This window comes from Lissotriton vulgaris, chromosome 3_1 (assembly GCF_964263255.1).
Source record: "Lissotriton vulgaris chromosome 3_1, aLisVul1.2, whole genome shotgun sequence".
NCBI classification, from domain to species: Eukaryota; Metazoa; Chordata; class Amphibia; order Caudata; family Salamandridae; genus Lissotriton; species Lissotriton vulgaris.
In genome coordinates, this window is record NC_141689.1 from 2082804855 (window position 1) to 2082831029 (window position 26175).

At 41.0% G+C, this 26175-nt stretch overlaps 1 long non-coding RNA gene across 1 annotated transcript in view; it reads left to right on the top strand.

Moving 5' to 3' along the window:
• LOC147728829 (uncharacterized) overlaps positions 1-23991 on the top strand; it is a 36953-nt gene extending 12962 nt beyond the window's left edge. The window contains exon 3 of the long non-coding RNA XR_015309394.1: positions 23354-23991. This is a non-coding gene — a long non-coding RNA (uncharacterized LOC147728829). The remainder of the gene's footprint in view (positions 1-23353) is intronic.
• Positions 23992-26175: the final 2184 nt, after the last annotated feature.

Here is a 26175-nt window from a genome sequence, read left to right on the forward strand (position 1 = left end):
AGGATATTGAAATTTTACTAACTTACCAAGAGCATGCGCTGTGGTTTAAAGGTGCCCTAAAACATATGAATCACATTACCAGGCTCGGTCCACTAGGTATATCATGAGCAACATGGCCGGTTTTAGCTAGCTAAACTCCACATCCTGAAATTAATGAAATGACGGATGTGGAACTACGAGCTCAACTCAAAGAACTAATCAAAATCTATAGACAATTCGTTCAATATGTCATGCAGACTTTCACAGTCCAGCCAGAAATAATAATCCCACAGCATCCCCCCAACCAGGGGAACACAAATACAATTACACCACAGACTTTACATTCAGTGGTTGGTAAATTACCCGCAAAACTGGAACAAATTCCATTCTGGATAGCTCAAAAAATTACTCATATCGAGGCAGTATTTCCTAATACTACCCCTCATGAGAAAAACAGAATTTTAACAATCTGTTTATCAATGGGGATCGCACTACACCTGGAGGACTGCTACACTTGGGGTACAGTCTTTGATGCTATATACACTAAAACACACAGTGTTCTGTCTATGGCGGATAATACCAGATGTCCTGAAACAGATTCAAAATGAAAACGGGACAGAGCCTGCTTTAAATCTAGGTATGAAATTACTGAAAGATTTTAAACAGGTCTCAACATTAATATTAGCCAATATTAAAGGTGAAGCAGCATCCGTGGCGATCCGCCAAAAGTTAAGGGAATTTGATGTAACTGAGCAACCACAAGAACTGGCCAGAATAATTGAAAAATCCTATGAAGAATTAGGCAGAGACAGTTTGGGTGGGAAACCAGTTAAACTGCAACTGTCTGAAAGTCCTGAAAAGGTCTTTTCTAAAAACACTCCTACTCCTATTAAAAAGAAGTGGGAAAACACTAAACAAACTTCTAAAGAGAAGCGTTCTCAATCCAGAGGTAGGTCTCCTCAAAAGGATCCCTCTGAAAGGAGGTATAACCTCAGGAATAGGAATAATTTGAGAAAACCTGATAGATATCAAGATACTGATACACTTTCCTCTCGTACCTTTCAGACTTCATCACAGAAATCTGAAAGAAGAGAACGATCAGAAAACAAAGAAGAACGCATGAAGTCCAAAGACGATCAACACGTTCAGAAAAACAAGAAACCTCAATTTAGGAAAAAAAGGTAGCAGGTCTAAAAATCAGACATGCCGAGGATCTTGAGGACACAACTCAAGAACGGGGAATGGGCTCAGACAATGTTGGACAGCGCAGCAGAAGTCACCATAGTTCGCAAGAACTTGAAGGATCATCTTGAGACAGTGGACTTGAATGAATGTATTGAAACTGCAGATACCAGGGTTAGTTGCCCACATAAGTTATATGAAATAACACTCCGGATGGAGGGGGACATACTGAAAAAAGCGAGAGCACTCTTTTGGGAGCGACTTTCTAAAGGTTATTACATTCTTCTAGCTGAACAAGACTGGCCACCAGAATTTGTCAGGGAGTGCCCACATGGCAAGGACCAAATTATGCCAGTCTTCTCCAGCCACATTCCAATTTATTTAAATATATTTATGCCAGGAAATGGGCAGTGGCCCAAGCTCCTGCATTATATAAAAATCATGTAGGATGGGATGAGGATTCTCCTCACCATAAAATCCAGTTAAAAAATCAACCGACTGCACAAAGGCAGTACCCAGTTAAGCAAGAAGCTAAAAAACAGGCCAGGGAGATATTAGATCAACTTGAATATCAGGGGGTGATTGAAACATGCACCTCGTCAATGAACAATCCTTTCTTTCCTGTCTCCAAACCAGACAATACGTATCTTCTAGTATTGGATTACAGACATTTAAACTCTTGTTGCAAAATTTTTGCAGTACAAAATGTCTAAACATTGCACCAGAAAGTAGGTATTTGACCGCTTTCTCAATTATGGGGACACAGCATCACTTCTGTCGTCTCCCACAGGATTCAAGAATAGTCCTGGGTTATTTTCAGCCAGAGTAACAGAGTTACTACAAACTTATGATGATGAAGCATTATCATATGTCGATGACATCTATCTGACAGAGGATGACTTGGATAGGCACTTGAATAGGGTGAATACAATTATATTGGGATTCGCCTCAGAGGGTTACAAATTCAATTTTAAGAAATCAAGAATTGCCCATCTCAATGTCCTTTTTCTAGGAAATGAGTTATCAAGTGAAGGCAAAAGCCTGACAACAAACTTTCTAGAGAAATGTGCGCTGCTCCAACCTCCAAAAACACTGAAAAACAGTTGATTCTAGGTTTCCTAAATTTCAGTAGAACTTACATTCTAAATTACGCAGAAAGGGTTAAACCTCTCTACGAATTAATCAAACCTGATTTCAAAACAGTTAATCGGACACAAAAACACACAGAAAATTTGCGTTCATTGCAAACAGACATGTTAGCAACAAAACATTTGCAAAAATACATAAACGTACGCAACCTATTGATCTGAATCATTCCAGAACAATGCGGATTCACATACTTAAATTTTAACGAAGGTGAAAAAGGTCCAATAGCTTACAAATCACACTTGTACACACAAGCTGAAATAAAATTCACTTCTACAGAAAAAATTCTGACAGCGGTTCAAACTGCAGTAGCAAAAGAGAGAGCCCTTGCACAGGGAAAGTTTATTATGGTTGTTACACCTGTACCTGCTTTAGGAGCAGTGACAAAAGCGAGCATTCCAAATGCTAAAGCTTTACATCCGAGATGGATACAATGGGTTAATTCTCTTGCTGCAACAGATGTTGAATACGGTTTGACCCATATTTGAAAACACAAGCATTTCTACAATACGAACAAGAATGTCCTCTGCCTACTGAAATTCTGCCTCTAGAACAGTATGAATGTATAATTTATACTGACGGATCAGCACAGCCCGCTACGGGGGTAAACCAACTTATAGTCCTGCATTCGCGATCATTAAAGGTCATTTGCGCAATTGCAAATTCCGACCAATGGTCACTAAAACTCAATCTCTGTGAGATTGTACAGCTCGGCGAGCTGAACTACAAGCATTCAAGATGGCGCCTGAGAATTCGGACCGCGGATTTCCCACACTCACTGTGCGATTCGTATTATTGTGTTCAATCTTACAATGAAATACTTGCAGAACTGGATTCAAAACGGTTACAAAGATGCAAAAGGTGGCACCATCAAGCATAAATTGCTTTGGGAACAAGTAGTTCAGTTACGACGAGGACTACAAAACACTCCCTTGATACATACACGGAGTCATCAACGTGATGGTGTTCACATTGCAGTGAATTCATTGGCTGATGAAGCAGCGAAGGCAGCTGTGCAAACGGCTTCCGTAGCTGCAATCACTCATTCAAAAACAAGAATATACAGTGAAATAATGCAAGCTGTCAATGCTTCAAGCTAAGACAGTGGTAAAACATTACCAAAAGGCTTTCCACTCAAATACTCATACGTAACTGATGCAAATAATGTTCCATTTGCTCGAATCCATGGAGTGGGGGATAGAGTAATTCCAAACATGGAACATAGATTAGAACTAATCTTAGCAGCACATGAAGGGCTCGCCTCTGCACATGCAGGTGTTTCCGCCACAGTATCATTATTAAAACATAGATACTGGTGGCCGTGCATGAGGAAACAGACCAGAAACTATGTTTTGGAATGTGAAATCTGCCAAAAGATGAAAGTCTCTACAGTGAAACGTCCTGCGCAGACGCCCCTTTTATTTCAGATAAACCATTAGCATGTGTTTACTTGGATCACTGCGGTCCCTTACAGAGGAATGGTAACTATAAATATATCATGGTCGCAGTGGATTAGTGTTCAAGATTCATTTCGATGTGGCCTCAGCGCTCGGCTGACGCTCGAACTGTTATAAAAGATTTGCGAGTCTTTATCGGTACATACGCAGTCGACACGCTACATTCTGACCAGGGTCCTGCGTTTAGCTCTCGAACTTACAAGGAGGCCATGGCCAAATTGGGCTTTGCATTGCAGTACTCTAGTCCATTCCATCATGAGGTAAATTTGGTAGTGGAGAGAAAAAAACGGGACATAAAGCAATCTATAACAGCTGGGGTATAAGTCTCAGGTGACAGGTGGTTCAAACATTTAATAATTGTCCAACATAGTCTTAACAATCTGCCAAGAAGTTCTCTAGGGGGTATCACTCCATATGAAGTCCTTTTTGGGACCGGAATGTTAATATCGGATCTCGATTGTCAGACTTTAGTGGTAGACTAGAAACCCTTTGATATTAAAGACCGCTTGGCTTTTTTACACGACTTAAATGAAATAAGAACGAAACAAAGTAACGTGTTCCTGAAGCCAACAACAACTGAAGAAAAACCGACCGTCCCAGCAAGTCCCGTCTGGATTCTAAAGATTGGGGATCTAGTCAGAGAAAAGATCGCGGACAAGAAGGAATTTGGGCCTTCTTACAGACAACCAGTACCTGTTTTAGCAATTGACGGATCAAGAACAGTATTACTGCCGCCCCTTGCTGTTAAAAAGGAGTACAGGTTTGTGTCCTTCGACCTGGTAAAACCACATCATATGGCCGATCATAAGCAGTAGGCCAAGTGGTCTCCGCCAATGTAGCTGACACCCTAATCTGGTTACTATCCAAGAGGTTCAAACTGATAGACTCATCACCTTTGAAGAATCTGCAGTGCGAAATGAAGGACTAAGCAACAAAGCAATGGAACTTGTTCCTCTTGAATCTCAAATAACAGTTCGTCAAGAAACACCTGTCTACAGTGAAATAGCATCTGACTATACAAATGTAACAAGTGATCTAGTGGTTCCAGCAATTTCTTCAAATCCTGAGGCAATCCCAACAATTGACAGAACTGCCTCTGGCTATTCCATTAACTTTGATACGTTTTCCGAGGATCCCAGCAAACCTGAAACGACACCAGCTAAAAGAACTTTGAAAGAACGAACAACAGACCTTTTTCATCACCTGGAAAAGACTTATCTGGTTTCACCATGGATTGAACTTTGGATTGTGTTGGGTGTGCTCCTGGTGGCCCCCCGCCCTGGGTAGCGCACCCAAACCAACAGACCACGCACGCAACCTGGGCTTCATCCTGGACTCCTCCCTCTCCATGACCAGACAAGTCAACGCCGTCTCCTCGTCGTGCTTCAACATCCTGCGCATGCTACGTAAGATCTTCCAGTGGATCCCCACCGAGACCAGGAAGACGGTCACCCAGGCCCTCGTCACCAGCCGTCTGGACTACGGCAACTCCCTCTACGCCGGAACCACCGCCAAACTCCAGAAGAGACTCCAGCGGATTCAGAACGCCTCAGCACGACTCATCCTGGACATCCCCCACCGCAGCCACATCTCCGGACACCTGAGAGATCTGCACTGGCTCCCGGTCAACAAGAGAATCACCTTCCGTCTCCTCACCCACGCACACAAAGCCCTACACAACCAAGGCTCAGGATACCTCAACAGCCGCCTCAACTTCTACGCTCCCACACGCCAGCTTCGATCGACCGGCCACGCCCTCGCCACCGTCCCCCGCATCCGAAGAGCCACCACAGGAGGAAGGTCCTTCTCCTACCTGGCCGCCAAGACTTGGAACTCCCTCCCGGCCCACCTCCGCCTGACCCAGGACCACCTTACCTTCAGGAAGCAGCTCAAGACCTGGCTGTTCGAGCAGTAGTGGACCACCCCCTCCCCTAGCGCCTTGAGACCCTCCGGGTGAGTAGTGCGCTATATAAATGCTTTGATTGATTGATTGATTGATTTAGTTTGAGGTAAGACCCACTCTTATTTTGTTTGGTACTGTTTTGAAGCCTGAAGGGGCGCTGGGTTGCACAGGGGCACAGAATAAATTGGTGTTTTTTCTGGTCCTCAAGTGTTGTGTGGCGTTTTAGGCTCCGATTGAATTTTCCCGATTCATGCCCTTATATAGGTACAACTCACGTTGCCCTTATATAGGCATAGAAATCAAGCCCTTATTTAGGCATAGCCCATGCTACCCAAATACAGGCATGGCTACTTACATCTGTTCACCAAGCGTCACAACTATTTCTTGGAAAACCAGCTTAAGCCATTCGGGACTTCCCATTGCTTGAATATTGATTTCTCCAAGAACTCAGTTAATTTTACAATGAACAACTGTTCCCCAGGGGTTCATTCATGACGTTCATATGCCCAACTTTACATCAACTATGGCATTCCTAAACACCTTCAAGGTATACATTTACCTACACTTGCTATAGCAAGATACGGCGGTTCGGAGCAGTTCGTTGATCTACTTGCCTGACGCAGCTCGCTACAGCAAATGCCGAAGGAAAACGACTCTCCAGCTGACACACTGATCAGAAACCAGCCCTTCTCTGCCAAGAATCCACCTCCAGTGTTTCCTGCTCCCCTTGCGGGGTGTTGGGAAATCAAGTCCCGAGACAGAGATACCATACCTCCTTCATTCTGAAGTATGGAGCTGATTAGAACCTAGAGAAACCTTTGGTAGATTCTTGGCAAAAACAAAACCTATGCAAAACAATACTTCTTCCCAGGTACTAGACCTAGGTTAGGTACATTGGGGTAGGCGTATTTTAGAAGCACCAGTTGAGTATTTTAGTCTATGTTATTTATGTATGTATTTTTTTATGGCTTAGAAACCATACAATGCTCTTACAGTATTATTTCATATTAATGTTTATGCTGTACGCATTATACTTTGCAGTCTGCATAACGATTGTAGCAGTCCACCTCTCTTTCATGAGAAAGAAGACTGTTCAATAAACCTTTTATTGAAAACGCCCTTCTCACTACTTCTCTGCAACTCTGTAGAAACGAAGCATGCACGATTGACTGAGTAATATAGTTATCTATTGTTTCCATGACTCTGAGAGATATATTCTTATTCTTGGGAAATAAAGTTGTCATGTTTATGCGGTTGTCCGAAACGAATCCCTTCTTGTGAATTCGAGAAAGTTTCTAGTGACCTCTGAGCTAGCTGGCACTTACTATTAAGTTTAATATATTCAATAGAGACCTATTGGCTTAAGACCTACGTCAAATCTATAGGATATATTATTCCAATGCGCAGAGTCTATTGGGAATATAGGAACTACACTGCATGGGGCCCAACGTTTGGTAAGGCACTAATTTAACGCTAGATACTAAAGTAACTCAGTCGTGCTTTTCTCAGAGACCCCTTTTTCCGTAAATACTCCAATAGATGTCTGGAGTGGGTAAAAGGATAATATCCTCCATAGCTGAGTAGGTCGAAAAATCCTATGTATTTGTTTTTGATTTGTTCAACGTTGAAGGATTCAGTGTTCCAAAATATTGTGCACTTTATCTGTGTTTCTTTGAAACTTGCTTTGCAAACTTTCAGTCAACAAAAATGTCCCTAAACGGGGATAACAACACAGAAACTGGTGGAGCTGTGGCTGATCCAGCCGATCCAGCTTTTAACATTTCAGGTTTCCAAGAAACCGACGAGGATGCTATAAGCATACCTCTAAATTTAAGGAAAGCCATCTTTATAAAATGTATTAAAAAAATGGCCTATCAGCAAGAGGTGGAAGGGCAGTTTTTGTGATAGAGGCACATGCATATCATCAGACAGAGGTATTCTATTCATGGATAATCTTCCCTGAAGTAGATCCAAGAACACGTGTTTCACTTCAACAAAGAAAATGAACCACCAGCTGAATACATTCCTTTCGAGGATATTGAAATTTTACTAACTTACCAAGAGCATGCGCTGTGGTTTAAAGGTGCCCTAAAACATATGAATCACATTACCAGGCTCGGTCCACTAGGTATATCAGAAGCAACATGGCCGGTTTTAGCTAGCTAAACTCCACATCCTGAAATTAATGAAATGACGGATGTGGAACTACGAGCTCAACTCAAAGAACTAATCAAAATCTATAGACAATTCGTTCAATATGTCATGCAGACTTTCACAGTCCAGCCAGAAATAATAATCCCACAGCATCCCCCCAACCAGGGGAACACAAATACAATTACACCACAGACTTTACATTCAGTGGTTGGTAAATTACCCGCAAAACTGGAACAAATTCCATTCTGGATAGCTCAAAAAATTACTCAAATCGAGGCAGTATTTCCTAATACTACCCCTCATGAGAAAAACAGAATTTTAACAATCTGTTTATCAATGGGGATCGCACTACACCTGGAGGACTGCTACACTTGGGGTACAGTCTTTGATGCTATATACACTAAAACACACAGTGTTCTGTCTATGGCGGATAATACCAGATGTCCTGAAACAGATTCAAAATGAAAACGGGACAGAGCCTGCTTTAAATCTAGGTATGAAATTACTGAAAGATTTTAAACAGGTCTCAACATTAATATTAGCCAATATTAAAGGTGAAGCAGCATCCGTGGCGATCCGCCAAAAGTTAAGGGAATTTGATGTAACTGAGCAACCACAAGAACTGGCCAGAATAATTGAAAAATCCTATGAAGAATTAGGCAGAGACAGTTTGGGTGGGAAACCAGTTAAACTGCAACTGTCTGAAAGTCCTGAAAAGGTCTTTTCTAAAAACACTCCTACTCTTATTAAAAAGAAGTGGGAAAACACTAAACAAACTTCTAAAGAGAAGCGTTCTCAATCCAGAGGTAGGTCTCCTCAAAAGGATCCCTCTGAAAGGAGGTATAACCTCAGGAATAGGAATAATTTGAGAAAACCTGATAGATATCAAGATACTGATACACTTTCCTCTCGTACCTTTCAGACTTCATCACAGAAATCTGAAAGAAGAGAACGATCAGAAAACAAAGAAGAACGCATGAAGTCCAAAGACGATCAACACGTTCAGAAAAACAAGAAACCTCAATTTAGGAAAAAAAGGTAGCAGGTCTAAAAATCAGACATGCCGAGGATCTTGAGGACACAACTCAAGAACGGGGAATGGGCTCAGACAATGTTGGACAGCGCAGCAGAAGTCACCATAGTTCGCAAGAACTTGAAGGATCATCTTGAGACAGTGGACTTGAATGAATGTATTGAAACTGCAGATACCAGGGTTAGTTGCCCACATAAGTTATATGAAATAACACTCCGGATGGAGGGGGACATACTGAAAAAAGCGAGAGCACTCTTTTGGGAGCGACTTTCTAAAGGTTATTACATTCTTCTAGCTGAACAAGACTGGCCACCAGAATTTGTCAGGGAGTGCCCACATGGCAAGGACCAAATTATGCCAGTCTTCTCCAGCCACATTCCAATTTATTTAAATATATTTATGCCAGGAAATGGGCAGTGGCACAAGCTCCTGCATTATATAAAAATCATGTAGGATGGGATGAGGATTCTCCTCACCATAAAATCCAGTTAAAAAATCAACCGACTGCACAAAGGCAGTACCCACTTAAGCAAGAAGCTAAAAAACAGGCCAGGGAGATATTAGATCAACTTGAATATCAGGGGGTGATTGAAACATGCACCTCGTCAATGAACAATCCTTTCTTTCCTGTCTCCAAACCAGACAATACGTATCTTCTAGTATTGGATTACAGACATTTAAACTCTTGTTGCAAAATTTTTGCAGTACAAAATGTCTAAACATTGCACCAGAAAGTAGGTATTTGACCGCTTTCTCAATTATGGGGACACAGCATCACTTCTGTCGTCTCCCACAGGATTCAAGAATAGTCCTGGGTTATTTTCAGCCAGAGTAACAGAGTTACTACAAACTTATGATGATGAAGCATTATCATATGTCGATGACATCTATCTGACAGAGGATGACTTGGATAGGCACTTGAATAGGGTGAATACAATTATATTGGGATTCGCCTCAGAGGGTTACAAATTCAATTTTAAGAAATCAAGAATTGCCCATCTCAATGTCCTTTTTCTAGGAAATGAGTTATCAAGTGAAGGCAAAAGCCTGACAACAAACTTTCTAGAGAAATGTGCGCTGCTCCAACCTCCAAAAACACTGAAAAACAGTTGATTCTAGGTTTCCTAAATTTCAGTAGAACTTACATTCTAAATTACGCAGAAAGGGTTAAACCTCTCTACGAATTAATCAAACCTGATTTCAAAACAGTTAATCGGACACAAAAACACACAGAAAATTTGCGTTCATTGCAAACAGACATGTTAGCAACAAAACATTTGCAAAAATACATAAACGTACGCAACCTATTGATCTGAATCATTCCAGAACAATGCGGATTCACATACTTAAATTTTAACGAAGGTGAAAAAGGTCCAATAGCTTACAAATCACACTTGTACACACAAGCTGAAATAAAATTCACTTCTACAGAAAAAATTCTGACAGCGGTTCAAACTGCAGTAGCAAAAGAGAGAGCCCTTGCACAGGGAAAGTTTATTATGGTTGTTACACCTGTACCTGCTTTAGGAGCAGTGACAAAAGTGAGCATTCCAAATGCTAAAGCTTTACATCCGAGATGGATACAATGGGTTAATTCTCTTGCTGCAACAGATGTTGAATACGGTTTGACCCATATTTGAAAACACAAGCATTTCTACAATACGAACAAGAATGTCCTCTGCCTACTGAAATTCTGCCTCTAGAACAGTATGAATGTATAATTTATACTGACGGATCAGCACAGCCCGCTACGGGGGTAAACCAACTTATAGTCCTGCATTCGCGATCATTAAAGGTCATTTGCGCAATTGCAAATTCCGACCAATGGTCACTAAAACTCAATCTCTGTGAGATTGTACAGCTCGGCGAGCTGAACTACAAGCATTCAAGATGGCGCTTGAGAATTCGGACCGCGGATTTCCCACACTCACTGTGCGATTCGTATTATTGTGTTCAATCTTACAATGAAATACTTGCAGAACTGGATTCAAAACGGTTACAAAGATGCAAAAGGTGGCACCATCAAGCATAAATTGCTTTGGGAACAAGTAGTTCAGTTACGACAAGGACTACAAAACACTCCCTTGATACATACACGGAGTCATCAACGTGATGTTGTTCACATTGCAGTGAATTCATTGGCTGATGAAGCAGCGAAGGCAGCTGTGCAAACGGCTTCCGTAGCTGCAATCACTCATTCAAAAACAAGAATATACAGTGAAATAATGCAAGCTGTCAATGCTTCAAGCTAAGACAGTGGTAAAACATTACCAAAAGGCTTTCCACTCAAATACTCATACGTAACTGATGCAAATAATGTTCCATTTGCTCGAATCCATGGAGTGGGGGATAGAGTAATTCCAAACATGGAACATAGATTAGAACTAATCTTAGCAGCACATGAAGGGCTCGCCTCTGCACATGCAGGTGTTTCCGCCACAGTATCATTATTAAAACATAGATACTGGTGGCCGTGCATGAGGAAACAGACCAGAAACTATGTTTTGGAATGTGAAATCTGCCAAAAGATGAAAGTCTCTACAGTGAAACGTCCTGCGCAGACGCCCCTTTTATTTCAGATAAACCATTAGCATGTGTTTACTTGGATCACTGCGGTCCCTTACAGAGGAATGGTAACTATAAATATATCATGGTCGCAGTGGATTAGTGTTCAAGATTCATTTCGATGTGGCCTCAGCGCTCGGCTGACGCTCGAACTGTTATAAAAGATTTGCGAGTCTTTATCGGTACATACGCAGTCGACACGCTACATTCTGACCAGGGTCCTGCGTTTAGCTCTCGAACTTACAAGGAGGCCATGGCCAAATTGGGCTTTGCATTGCAGTACTCTAGTCCATTCCATCATGAGGTAAATTTGGTAGTGGAGAGAAAAAAACGGGACATAAAGCAATCTATAACAGCTGGGGTATAAGTCTCAGGTGACAGGTGGTTCAAACATTTAATAATTGTCCAACATAGTCTTAACAATCTGCCAAGAAGTTCTCTAGGGGGTATCACTCCATATGAAGTCCTTTTTGGGACCGGAATGTTAATATCGGATCTCGATTGTCAGACTTTAGTGGTAGACTAGAAACCCTTTGATATTAAAGACCGCTTGGCTGTTTTACACGACTTAAATGAAATAAGAACGAAACAAAGTAACGTGTTCCTGAAGCCAACAACAACTGAAGAAAAACCGACCGTCCCAGCAAGTCCCGTCTGGATTCTAAAGATTGGGGATCTAGTCAGAGAAAAGATCGCGGACAAGAAGGAATTTGGGCCTTCTTACAGACAACCAGTACCTGTTTTAGCAATTGACGGATCAAGAACAGTATTACTGCCGCCCCTTGCTGTTAAAAAGGAGTACAGGTTTGTGTCCTTCGACCTGGTAAAACCACATCATATGGCCGATCATAAGCAGTAGGCCAAGTGGTCTCCGCCAATGTAGCTGACACCCTAATCTGGTTACTATCCAAGAGGTTCAAACTGATAGACTCATCACCTTTGAAGAATCTGCAGTGCGAAATGAAGGACTAAGCAACAAAGCAATGGAACTTGTTCCTCTTGAATCTCAAATAACAGTTCGTCAAGAAACACCTGTCTACAGTGAAATAGCATCTGACTATACAAATGTAACAAGTGATCTAGTGGTTCCAGCAATTTCTTCAAATCCTGAGGCAATCCCAACAATTGACAGAACTGCCTCTGGCTATTCCATTAACTTTGATACGTTTTCCGAGGATCCCAGCAAACCTGAAACGATGCCAGCTAAAAGAACTTTGAAAGAACGAACAACAGACCTTTTTCATCACCTGGAAAAGACTTATCTGGTTTCACCATGGATTGAACTTTGGATTGTGTTGGGTGTGCTTTTTCCTCTACTTTGGTTGACTCTCGTAATAACTTTGGGAATGCTGATAAATGGAGGATATGTTAAAAAGGACACAGCAAGTAAGAACATCAACTTACAACTGAAGCCACACAAATCATCTCATCTTAAACAAAGATACTTGTCATCAGTGAACACACACAGCCATTCCTATACCTGGTGGTATAGCTTGGGACAGAACTGATTATGACATTTTTGCCCTTGCAGAGCTGTTGAAGATTCCACACCAGTTCAATATTTCCTTGAATGACTTTGTTTCATCTAGTACCTTTTCGAATGATTGGGACTTCGAGAATGTTAATAATATGATGTCAGACTTAGAAATATTTGCTGTATTTACAAATCATGAATATTTAGAAGGTTCATCAGATTATGAACAAAGGTATTGTTATAATCACTATGGTCATCATTTCTTGCACAAATCTGCAAATCCTAGAAATATACTGATATATAACTAATGGGAACATTGTCCTACACCACCAAAGGGTAGCTCAAAAACATTCTTTGGAAAATGTCCATACTTTTCTGGTTTTAATACTTCAAATCCAGAATCGTTTTACTTTAAAAATGTTAATAAGACAGGAATGAAAAGTATGCTGACTAATACCAAACAAATTTATTCTGCAGCCTTTTATGCTCAGCTGTCTTCACTAGGTGTCGACTTTTGGAAAGACAACATTGAGACAAAAACTGTCTGGGGCACAAAAGATTGGCAAGTGCAGGGAATAGAAGTTTTTTTAGAGCCTGCATCATCCCAGAGCAAATTATGTTTTTGAATGACACTGTCCAACAGGCATCTTGTCTTGGGTTAGACAAGATTAAAGATCTGAACAATCCGTCCATACCTACACCTACACCTGATAGCAACAACACTTCAGAGGGGGAGGTCGACATACATACTATTTTGCATCACAACAGAACAGATCCAGATTGAAAAAAATGGTTAATCTGGCCCACAGACACCAACACCTGTCAAGATAGATTCCTGAATACAACACAAGGGTTCACATTCACTAGGCCAGACCCATGTTATGTTCAGAGACAGCATCCAGGAATAGTAACAACATACAGTGTAGGGAAACTGCTTTGAATGGTTACATAGATCTACTCTCAAGGATGTTAAACAACACTTATCTTTACTTAAAGATGGCGCTGTCCTAGGGAATTCTTGCTAGGACCAAGAACACCGCGTCATAAACATTTTATATACGCCGGTATCTATGCTGCTTATAATGAAGCATGGAAGATTACGCAAGCAGAGACTGCAGAACGAATACGAGAAATTGATCGTATTAATTTAGAGAAAACTCACTCTTTCTATGGTTGACAATGGGTTAACAACTCTGTCTTCCAGGATATATTCTTTGGACAGCATAGTATCCTCTGACATAGACATCAAGGAACAGGACTTGGTCATGTTGCAACATGGTCATTCGCAAATACGTTCTATCTTGCTATTAGGCTGGACGTTACACAACCTTCATTCAGGCTATGTGCCTTGGTGTTTAATCAGTACTACGTCACTGTTTTCAGAATTCAAACTCACTGATAAACAGATCAAACTGGCACAGAGGTGAGCAGATTATATGGTGCTGAGCATTGAAAAACTGGAAAGATTGCCATTTACTGTCGCTGAAAAGCCAGCCACTGAATGGATTATACATGGAACAATCACTCTGCCTGTTTTCCATTTTCAGTATTGCTTAAAACATATACCAGCATGCAAATATGAAAGGTTGGGTAAACAATACATCAAGACATCCTAGGAATTACCATACACACACAAATGTTGGAGTGGGGGGAAAGAAGTGTTTCTTAGTGGTAAAAATTTTGAAAACGCACTAAGCGGTTCTCTCCTTTGTCAGGGTATTAATTTACGGGTCCTTAGATGGTTCCTCTAATAACTTATCCTGCCACATGCAAGGTTCACCAGCTGCGGTGATTGATCCAATTTTTGGACAACTTTCTAATGGAAGTTACCTCATGTTGAACGATCACGGCTGCTGTGGCATGTTACCAGGTTAACCCTATCTCGTAACTGTGTCAGCCAGGGTCACTTGTATTGTTTCCTAAAACCAAGACAAAACGGGAGTTGCCGTTATGGCCTTCACTGAACATCTCTTCTATACAAATTGATACTTTAAGCAGAATGAAAGTCATTCTTTTACAGAAAACTGTGCACTTGACCTCGGCCAAAGAGACCTATGATCTGCAAGTCGCAAGGACTTCTGCAGAGATACATGCCCTCTTAACTACAAATTGCCCTATACATTTCTCGGAAATGTTAAGTCTTTTCTTAAACATGTTTGATACGAGTGGTATTGTACATGTATTTAAGACAGTTTTTCGGGACTGTTAGCACCTTTTGAAGCAGTCCTAGGAATATTTCCAAACTTCGTGCACTTTGTGTTCGGCGGGTTGCCTCTCATTTTGGGACTCGCTGTAGGGATACTATTTCTGCTCCTACTGCTTCGATATAGCAAGCCAATCCACAAGCGACACCCAGATCACCGTGGAGACAACTTTACTGGCGATGAAGTGTTGTGAGCGCTTTGTCCAAATGTTGGGATTAAATCATTTAAGAGAATTAAATACCACATGGTTTCTGTCATTCTGACCAGTTTGGCAAGATTGCATCTTACCTGTTCTACGCGGCCTGCTATGCGGAGAAGAATGCGTGTTAGACATCCGTCTCACACTCTCATCAGTCATGCCAACGGATGTTGATACTTTGCTTGAAACAGTAACGGCCCATGCACTGTGTTGTCCCCATTGGCTACCAATTCTGATGACGGCATTCATTGAGATCTCACAGACACAAAATGCTGACGGTGAGGTACAAGAGGAAACAGGCATACAGGTATCATCCACTGCGAACATTGCTAATGCGACCAATGCTGACGGCGATGCTTCACATCTATGTGTGGTTGATCTTCTTAAGGAGGTAATACAACTTTTACCTCCCATGGTAGATACATTTTTTACAGACTTAGAAGATTTGATGTTATCTCCAAACAATAACACTGACTTTTGATTTGGCACACAGTCTAAATTCGACCTTCATTTTTCAAAACAAAAGTTCTAACTTTGGGACTCTTTTTCCTATGATTAACTTTTTCTTTTTTCCAAATATGTACTTTTCATTTTTCGGCAGAAAAGTAATCTGCTTAAAGTAGAACTATTCATAGAGAACTAGAATTATTTGAAAACTTCCTGAGACAATATTTAACCTTGTCCTCATATCAACAGTTACATGTATTATGACATGTAATGGTTTCGGCACCTTTTCTTTTCTGTATTTACGAGCCATTTCATGAATGTATTTTTGTGATTCATTCAGGCAGCATTTTACAAATGTCAACCTATATGCTTAGAATGAAACATTGCTTTTTAATGCATACAGCACCAATGCACTTTTTTATACAACCAGTACCATTGCATTTTTATGTATTTTGGGTGGGGTTTTAACACATCATGTTTAGATCTGTTTAACATGTTTAGAACTTAGTAATGTCGTACATAAGAAAGCGAAGTGGGTGTTGTGTGGTGTTTTAGGCTCTGATTGAATTTTCCCTATTCATGCCCTTATATAGGTACAATGGATGTTGCCCTTATATAGGCATAGAAATCAAGCCCTTATTTTGGCATAGCCCATGCTACCCAAATACAGGCATGGCTACTTCCATCCGTTCACCAAACGTCACAACGATTTCTTAGAAAACCCGCTTACGCCGTTAGGGACTTCCCCTTGCTTGAATATTGATTTCTACAAGAACTCAGTTAGTTTTACAATGAACAACTATTCCCCAGGGGTTCATTCATGATGTTCATATGCCCGACCTTACGTCAACTATGGCATTCCTAAACACCTTCAAGGTATAAATATACCTTCACTTGCTGTTGCAAGATATTGTGGTTCGGAGCAGTTCGATGACCTACTTACCCGACGCAGCTCGCTATAGCAAGTGCCAAAGGAAGCCGACTCTCCACCTGACGCACTGATCAGGAAGATGCCCCTCCCTGCCGAGAATCCAGCTCCAGTGTTTCTGGCCCCCCCCCCCTTGCGGGGTGTTGGGAAATCGAGTCCCGAGACAGAGATACCAGACCTCCTTCATTCTAAGGTTTGGAGCTGATTAGAACCTAGAGAAACCTTTAGTAGATTCTTGGCAGAAACAAAACCTATGCTAAAAAATACTTACTTATTCCCACGTACTAGACCTAGGTTAGGTACATTGGGGTTGGGGGTTTTTAGAAGCTCCAGTTCAGTATTTTAGTCTACATTATTTATGTATGTATTTTTATATGGCTTAGAAACCATACAATGCTCTTACAGTATTATTTCATATTACTGTTTATGCTTACGCATTGTACTTTGCAGTCTGCATAACGATTGTAACAGTCCACCTCTCTTGCATGAGAAAGAAGACTGTTCAATAAACCTTTTATTGAAAACGCCCGTCTCACTATTACCCTGCAACTCTGTAGAAACAAAGCATGCACGATTGACTGAGTAAAATAGTTATCTATTGTTTCCACGACTCTGAGAGATATATTCTTATTCTTGGGAAACAAAGTTGTCATGTTTATGCGGTTGTCAGAAACTAATCCCTTCTTGTGAATTCGAGAAAGTTTCTAGTGACTTCTGAGCTAGCTGGCACTCACTATTAAGTTTAGTATATTCGATAGAGACCTATTGACTTAAGTCCTACGTCAAATCTATAGGATACATTATTCCAATGCGCAGAGCCTAGTGGGAATATAGGAACTACACTACACAAGGCTAGGAGGGAGATCTTTACGTTATGGCGTCAGGGGACGCACCCAACATGGAGAGCTTGGTGGAACTCAGTGAGATACTACAGAGACCTAGATGATAAAGTCAATGTACATATAGAGAGAACAGAACTAGGGCTCTTTTGGAATTCGTTAGACTATGTAGATCCTGATAAAGCTCTTTTTTATGGTCCAGTGATTAAACCTCTTGGTCAGCTCACAATGTGTTTTGCTGATGGTTCTCGTAAGTAGATTAGCTGAGTTTAGAAGCCCAAGTTATAAGCAACAGGGGTGGATCAGGCGAGTGGTTACTATAGCTATGGAGTGACACCAGTACTCCGCTGCAGTTACAAGATGTAACAACATCATCAGAGTCAAGCAGGGAGCTTAGTATTAAGGACCTAAGCGCAGAACCCCTATTAGAAATCATCTCGGAAGAGTCGATAATATTATCATCACCTGAATTGATCCCCAAGAACCAAACACAAAACACACGAAGGTCACCAGGGCCCACTTTAAAAAGAAAGCGTGGGGGGGGACAGACAAAAGGGCAGACATCCCAAAACAGCTAAAACACTCTCTAGCCCCCTAAAAGGGCACACCGTAGGATCTAGGAAACAGCTGCCAGAACATACACCTACCCCCTCTTTCCCCAACCAGGGGCTAATGGAAAATATCAAACTCTTAGTCAAATCGCTTTTGTTACCGCTTGTGGAGAGAGTAAAAAGGATAGGCGAGCAATTGGGGTCCATAGAGCAAATAATAGCGACAAACACTGCATTAATAAAGGAACTCTCACCTCACAAGCAGAATAAGACCAAACGCGGGGGAAGTACAGGGCCGACAACAACCAGTGTGAAAAACCAAGCCGACCCTACTCCTTCAACACTCGAGCATTTATGGGCCCCACTGAAAATAGATACTGCCCGCACTAAATCTAGGCCAGAAGGATCTGTGGCACAGTCTAAGCATGTAGCCAACAAACAGGAAACAACTGCCAAGGCGCATCAAATTGATAAGAACTTAAAACCCAATAATCAACAAATAGATCTCCCATCAGAAGCGGCATCATATGTCGTAGTATTGACTGGGGTACCCGAATTAGCAGCCGGGAAAACCGAAGGCTACTCGGAGCTTAAAAACAAAGTAGTCCACTGGCTGAGAAAAAACAGGCCTCTACCTCCCAACATAGACGGTGTAATCTTGCACGTGAGAAGACTATGTTGGGTAGGGCACAGACCAAAAGATATCCAGGGGGACATCATTATTGTCAACTTCAGGGTCCGCAGGGTAATCCCCCACATCAGTGACTGGTATTCAGAGAGAGGCGAGGGAGGGATATCAACACGCGTCTTGAGTTATTTTTACCCCCGATCCCTCTCATCTAAACCACCTAGACCCTTGTACCAAAATGAGAACAATGTTGCAGATCTTAGTTTCACCATTCACAACACCAATCAATTTGCTACACTCTCGGGGTTGGATGGGGTAGATTGACTCGCTAATGAGAAGTCTATGCATCACTTTGCTCAAGAGCACAGTGACACACGAGCGGCCCTTAGGGAATCCACGAGGAGGGACTATCATCAATGACAGACTACAGTAATTCCTTGGCCGAAACAAACTTCATACAACATGTCATACTTTATAATGACCACACACTGCCCACGAGTCCCATATTAACCCTGGGATCTGTAGAGGTCCCCAAAGTAGGGACAGATAATAATAGTATCTCCAATACAGAGACAGTACCCATTAACAACATCCTTAGCTGGAACGTAGCGGGTCTATCGGATAAAATCACCAACCCACTGTGGCTAGAAATGGTACACAGGCATAGTTTCATATGCATACAAGAAACGTGGACCAGAAATGAATTACATATCCTGGGATACAAAACTTTTCATACCCCAGCCATCCCCAGACGTCACGGTAGACACAAGGAGGGGCTACGCACATATATATCGTCTAATGTAGGGTTGTCAACTGTAAAGTTTTCTACAACAGAATTTTATCAAATCATTGTAACATCCTGGGGAGTCTTAAAAAACCTGACTCTAGTGAATTTTTATAACAACATCCCAACTCCACTCATTAAGTCTGTTGTAAAGAATCTCATGGTAAATCTTTCAAATATAGAGGAGGAGCTCTTTTCCCCTGGGTTTCACATTTCAATATGAGGAAGTTATCACAGCACTAAAAGAAATTCCCTTAGGGAAGGCACCGGGTCTGGACTGCGTCCCTATAGATGTATTTAAATCAGAGATCGACCTATGGGCACCTATGATCACGAACGTGCTCATTTCCTCAAATATTATCGGATTCTTTTCAACCTGGCCAGAGGCCATCGTTGTACCGATCTTTAAAAAAGGGGACCGAAATGACCCCACTTGCTACCGTCCAAATTCGCTACTCGATGGCCTGATGAAGGTCGCCGGGAGGATCATCTTAAACAGAATCCAGGTTTGGACGGAGGAGTGTGATGTTATATCAAATTTACAATACGGCTTTAGAGTAGATAAAGGCACCATAGAACAGGGACTCAATCTGGCATTAATAATAGCTAAATACACCTAGGCTAAAAAAGGCAGTCTTTTTGTGACTTTCATGGATCTAAGTTCCGCATTTGATTGCGTGGACCATGAAATGCTCTGGCTTACACTCTCGGAGATAGGCCTGGATAGACACATCCTCCTGTTCATAAAAGAACTTTATAGGGGGGCTGGAGCGAGAGTCAGATATGGTAGGAGGGGTGAGTGTTCTGACATTTTTCAGATCCGCAGAGGAGTAAGACAGGGGTGCATTTTAGCACCCCTGCTCTTTACCCTTTACATTAATGCGGTGGGCCAATACCTCAATTAAGTATATTACGATTACCCTACAGTAAATGGTACGGCAATACCTATACTCCTATACGCGGAGGATGCCGCAATAATGTCCCAAACAAGGGTAGGCCTTCAAAGGGCGTTAGGCAAATTTGCAGATTTTATGAAATACAGAGGTCTACACATAAATGTGTCAAAAACCTACACTATTTCCTGCGGAACAGGGAATAGAAGAACATCATGCCCAATTTTCTTGGAGGGAAGAAGAGTGGACAGCATAGATAGGTTCTCCTATCCTGGCATCCACTTTGATAGGAGGGGTACATGGCAGGCAGCTGTAAGTGCAAGGCGCCTAGCGTTCTCCAGGGCTACGGGCGCCCTGACCAACTTCACCAAAAGATTAGGAGGCAGACCTGTTGGAGAACTGCAGATCTACAAAGCCAAATGTATATCGACAGGTACATATGGCGCTGGTCTCTGGGGGATAGAGAAGGCGGATGCTATACAACGCTCCGAGAATTTTAAAATATTTTTTATTGGCAACCCCGAAGAGTACAGCCACAAATGTTGTCCACAACGAATTAGGTCTCCCATACATTTTGGATACCATAAAATCCTCACCAGTTCTGCACAATGTTTAGGCAAAACCAGAGACAAGTCTGAATAGAGAAGTTATAAAGGATTGCCTGGCCTTAGATGGCGCTGATAATATCAAATGGCTCAAATATGTAAGGGAATTGCTTAAAGATCTTGGGCACCCGGAATACTTCTCCAATCCCGCAAGTATGGAGATGGTGCCCAGACCTGGTATGAAAAAATTGCTTTTACAACATCTGGAGAGCAAAAGATGGCTGGTAGAAAAGGGCAAAAGGATGGTGGCCGAAAATCAGCTAACCACTATCGTGGACGGTGTACAGCAGTATTTGCTCCTAGAACCATCCCCCTTCACACGCATGCTCCTGACCCGTTTCCGCAAGGACACATTCTTCAGACTTATCACTTTTCCGTTGTGTAATGACTGGACGCGGGACATAAAACTTTGCTCTTGTGATAACATCTCACACCAGTCCAACATCCACTGTATATTATTTTGTAGCTTTTATCGGCATTTAAGGGATAGACTACTGAAGCCTCTTTTTTTAAATCCTGGGGTCTACGATCTTGTAGAGGGGCCTATAACAAACTGAAAACTTTAGATAATGCATATCTCATCAAGGTCGTATCTACCTACTTAAAGGAGATTGTTAGACTCCGGAACTTGATGAAACTCCAGAATTAAGGTATTCGCCTGGCCCAGATAATGTGACCAGTAGTTTTCTCATACGAATGTATTAAGCGATTAGGAGTAGAGTTCCCCTATTGAATTGGACTGTATCTCTTTTTTACTGCAATAAGTATTGCAAAATGAACAGTAACTTATTAGGCCCAGATAATTGTGACCAGTATTCCATAATCAATGTATTAAATGTTTAGGAGCAGAGCGCCCTTATTTCTTATATTACTTTTTATTGTAAATAGTATTGCAAAAAGAACAAAAATTGCTTTTTTAACTATCTTTTTTAACTCATTCAATCCTTACGCATTGGAAGTTTTTTATCATGCTGTTTTTATATGTATGCTTTTATGATTCTGTTTTACAAATCCAATAAAGCTTTATTGAATTGAATTGAATTGAACTGAATTGAATTGACAGCGTTTATTTTATTTTCTTGCAGTGGACCCCCAGATTATTATTATTACTTGCTTGAGTTCTATTACTCTTGCATTCATGAATATTCCATTATTATAATCTGCTTATATAAATATATTTATATGTCTAGACGTAATTGCTTCATGGAATTTCTAGACTTGAAAGTGGAGGTTGAGAGGGATAGACTTGTTACAAAACTGTTTCGGAAAGCCACGGCAGGTAACACCTTGCTTCATGCTGAGAGTAGCCACCCGAAATCCCTTATACGCAGCATTCCCTTTGGCGAGTTCCTCCGGGCTCGGAGGAACTGCAGCAAGGATGAGGATTTTGTAATCGAGGGGGAACATATGAAACAACGCTTCAGAGAACGTGGTTATAACCCACAGGTAATAGAAGAAGCTTTTGTGAAAGCGAGCAAAATCACCCATGAATCTTTGTTGATCCCTAATCTGAATAATCCTGAGGGACAGGAGGTCATTAGGTTCATCTCCACATACCATGCGAGATCATGGCAAGTACGGAGCAGCCTCAAAAAACATTGGAATGTGTTGCAAACTGAACCCACGTTAACTGAGGTGGTTGGCAGCAATCCCAGTATTACGTATCGGAAAGCTGATTCCCTTAAGGATAAACTGAGCAAAAATGAGGTTAACATCAAACCTAGGAAGTCCAATGAGATACAGGGCTTTTTTACTTGCATGAAGTGCAAAGCTTGTAAATTCAGCAACCACGTCAAGTCAGTTTATTATCAAATAGAGGATAGGGAAAAACTCATCACACAGCACTTAACCTGCCTCTCAGATTATGTGGTATACATTTTGGTGTGCCCATGTGCTAAGAAATATGTGGGGAGCACTATGTTCCCTGCAAAAAAACGCATTCTAGAACACATGAGGGCAATTGAGAACAAGGACCAGAGTTCGCCAGTTGCTCGCCACTTTGAAGAACATCATAAAAGCAATCGCAATTTACTAAAATTCTTTGCAATTGACAAGATTCCAACTATGAAGAGGGGTGGTGACAGAATACGCAGGCTGCAACAATTAGAAAGCAAATACATTCTTGATTTAGATACATGTATCCCAGGAGGGTTGAATTCTGAGGAAGAACTGAAATGGTATTTGGGAGATTAACCTGCGCAATGTATATTGTCTGCATACTTGTATATACTAGTTGGTTGTCCTCTCAGGCTCCTAGCAATGATTCTATTGTTTTTAAATCACTTTACATTTGATTTGTTTCACACTTCATATGAATATGCTGTAGGCCGTCTGAACTGTGGTAGTAGCCGTTCTGATTTGACATTCTTGTTTTTTCAACAGGTAAATTCATTACGTGAAGATATGCCTATACAGAAGAGTTAACTCCCACTTGGGGTTTATGGTCGTAAATTCCCACTTGGGATCTATGGACACTTTAACTAATATTCTCTGACTTACAATATTCATTGATTCACAATATTCATTGATTTATAATATTCTTTGATTTACTATCTTCTGCACAAATTTCTTCACATTTTACCACAGCAGTATTTTGTATATGTTTTCCCACTAGGGATATTAGTCATGTGTATTCCCACTAGGGATGGATGTGTTTACTAAGTACTTTACCAGTACTGCTAGTTGATTGTAAATATTGCTAAAATCACCATGCATCGATATTAGCAGTTATATATTTGATATTATTTGATAATATATATCGACATGTATGCTTAGAATGTCACTTTATGTTTTCAGTTTTGGCATACTACACTTTACCATGCCAAGATGGCCGCGATGTTTATTTTGTGCACATTGTCCTTTGTTTATGTTTACACAAGGAAGTGTTTTTTGAAAACTTTATTTATTGTATAATGTCCTAACACTATTCACCCGTGACCAAGGCGAGTGATCGCTGAAACGCGTTGGGGGTTTAGTTCCATGAACTGTTTTTCCATGCTGGAAATAAACTGAATACCCACAAACTTTGTTGGATGGCTTAATTTCATGGTGATTACTGCTGGATTTTCGAGTGCATTCACGCTATGGTTTTGAGCGTGTGGTGAAACGTGATATATATATATACATATATGTGTGTGTGTATATATATATTATTGTCGGCCACATCAAATTGAGACAGGAGCACTTTGCTCTCATTGCTGTTTTGCACTTTTCATGTTTGTATTTTATACCACCTGTTATGATTGTTTTAATAGTTGCTACTATGCCACTTTGTTTATTTTTGCCTTTCATCCCTTTTTTATGGGTGATTGAGCTTTTAAAACGCTTTATATTGCAACACCTACTTTTGGCGTGTCGTGTGACCAAGCTCCGCCTGCGGAGTGAAACGCGTCGAGGAGAGCACCCGCTCTGTGATTGCTGATATTAAAATCACCACTGCTAACACGACTGACGGTGTGATGGCGCTTTATTAAAAAAGCTTGAATTTACTACAAGGAGAAGAGGTCTGCACCTGTTTTAGCCCGCGCTGACGCGGCCAAGATTGCTTTGATATATATATATATATATTCAGTGAAAAAAACACAGGTTTCAGGGACGTTAGAGTTAGAAATTAGCATTTAAAAAACCTTAGAAATTCACTGAAAAAACACATATTTCAGGGACGTTATAGTTAGTTGGACATTTCACTCGTACAAAACCAGTGAAATTCAGCCGTTATAGTTAGTTCAGCTAACTATAACTCGCGCCCCCGGAATGCACTGCTGATGCTGTCACATATAACATCATTCATGACATGGTCAGTGACATCACCGATGACATCACTGATGACATCTCAAATGACATCACTGAGGACATCACTGATGACATCATCCAGTGAATGTGTTTTTCAGTAAAGTTTAAATAGGTTTTATATATATGCCATGGTGTATTGAAGAATGAGTGGGTGTATTAGTGTCATGATGGAGGATTTAGTAGGTGCGTGACTGTATAAGTAAGTGAATAAATTAGTTTTAGTGAATGCAGTGGTTAGTGACTTAATTGTGTGAATGTCTGTATCAGTGTGTCTGTTGTGTAAGCTGCTGCATGGGTTGGTGTGTAGCTACATGAGTGTCTATATCGGTTATTGATTGGTTGCCTGAGTATTTGTATTGGTGCCTGAGCATTTATGTGGGTGGGTGGGGGCTGTGTGCTTTTGTGGGTGATTCACTAGGTGTATGGGTTCAAGAGTGTGTCTGTGAAGGGCTGTATGGGCGAGTGAGTGTGTGTATGGCTATGTTGCTGAGTGAATAGATGTCTCAGTGGTAAATGTGTGAGTAACTAGATATGTGAAAGCCAATATATGTGTATAGTTTGGAGTATATAAATGACTAGATGTGAGAGTGAGTGATAGTGAGAATGGCTGTATGGATGAGTGTGTACTTGTGTCACTGATTGTATAAGAGAGTAAGTATATGTTATTATCTGTATGAAAAGGTGAGGTGGTGTGTGTATAACTGTATAGGTGAGTAAATGGGAGTGTAATTGAATCTTTACACGACTGTCTAGGTGTGTGAGTAACTCTATGGGTGAGTGGTGGTGTGTGAGTGTCTGTATAGGTGTATGAGTGCATATGATAGTGCTGTATTGATGAATGACTGCATGTATGAGTGAGTGTATGGGTGATTGAGTAGATGTGTGTGTAGACCTAGGAATCAGTGAGTGGGTATGTAGTAACTGGTATTGGTGTGTCTATGGTTTCGAAAAAGGGCAGTCTGTATTTTAGAGTGGGTAAATCAAAGGTTATATTAGGGTGTGAGGAGGTGCATCAGATTATCATGAGAATGATGTCATCAGTGATGTCATTTGAGATGTCATCAGTGATGTCACTGACCATATAATATGTGACATCATCAGCAGTGCATTGCGGGTGTGCGAGTTATAGTTAGCTGAACTAACTATAACGGACAAATTTCACTGGTTTTGCACAAGTGAAATGTCCAACTAACTATAACGTCCCTGAAACCTGTGTATTTCTCAGTGAATTTCTAAATTTTTAAAAGCTAATTTCTAACTATTACGTCCCTGAAACCTGTGTTTTTTTCAGTAAATTTCAAAGGTTTTTTCAATGCTAATTTCTAAATATAACGACCCTGAAACCTATAGTTCTTACAGAAAATTTCAAAGGTTTTTTTAGTGATATTTTGTATCTATAATATCCCCAAAAT